The following is a 1016-nucleotide window of genomic DNA, read 5'->3' as shown; positions in this document are numbered from 1 at the left end:
GTAGGATTCGAACCTACGACCAGTCAGTTAACAGCCGACCGCTCTACCACTGAGCTACTGAGGAACAAGGGGGGATTCGACCTCCTAGAGTTCAACTCCCGCTCTCAACCCATGAACAATATGAGTCCGAAGCTTCTTTCGTAACTCCCATAATTTCTTCGTAGTGGCTCCGTTCCATGCCTCATTTCATAGGGAAGCCCAAAGTGGCTCTATTTCATTCTATTTCACTTCCTAGCACTTCCTATCATTTAATATCCATCCCTTTGGTCTTATTGACATAAGAGATGTCATTTATAGTCTATCTCTTTCTATATATGGAAAGTCAAGAAATTCTCATCGAAACATCGAGAAATTGTGCATATAGAAAACTCTAAAGAAAGAAAAAAAGGAGACCCATGCCATGATTTTCAAATCTTTTCTATTTAGTAGTCTAAGTTTCTCGATGAGGATAATTAATTCGGTCGTTGTGGTCGGACTCTATTATGGATTTCTGACTACATTCTCCATAGGTCCCTCTTAGATCTTCTTTCTCCAATCTTGGATTAGGGAAGAAGGAGATATTCGCGACTACTGGCGATTTCATTATGGGGCAGCTCATGATCTTCATATCGATCTATTATCCACCTCTGTATCTATTCTTTCTTAGCTAAACAGGTGGAAGATCTATCCAATTTGGTTATATTATATCATGGACTCGAAAAACGGATCTGAATTTGACTGAAATGCACGATCTTCACAGGTATCACTTTTCACGATACCTAAAAGGTGGAATAGCGATTTTCGAACCATTTCCTATAAGAGAATGGTTTCCATTACTTTGAGAAATGGATTCTTATATCAAACTATAGCTATTGCATTAAAGAAGAAAAGAAACTAATAGAAGTCGAAGACGCGGAATGATAGTGAATAGAGAGAAAGATTCTTCTGATTTTCTTGTTTCTATCTACTAGACGCCGTAGAGAATTGAGAATTTTCATGTCTTTCAATTCTCGTACTCGTAATTGGAAAGTTATGGA

Source organism: Triticum urartu, unplaced genomic scaffold (assembly GCF_056163025.1).
Source record: "Triticum urartu cultivar PI428250 unplaced genomic scaffold, HENAU_Tu73 scaffold1, whole genome shotgun sequence".
Taxonomy (NCBI): Eukaryota; Viridiplantae; Streptophyta; class Magnoliopsida; order Poales; family Poaceae; genus Triticum; species Triticum urartu.
This window is presented reverse-complemented; position numbering follows the sequence as displayed.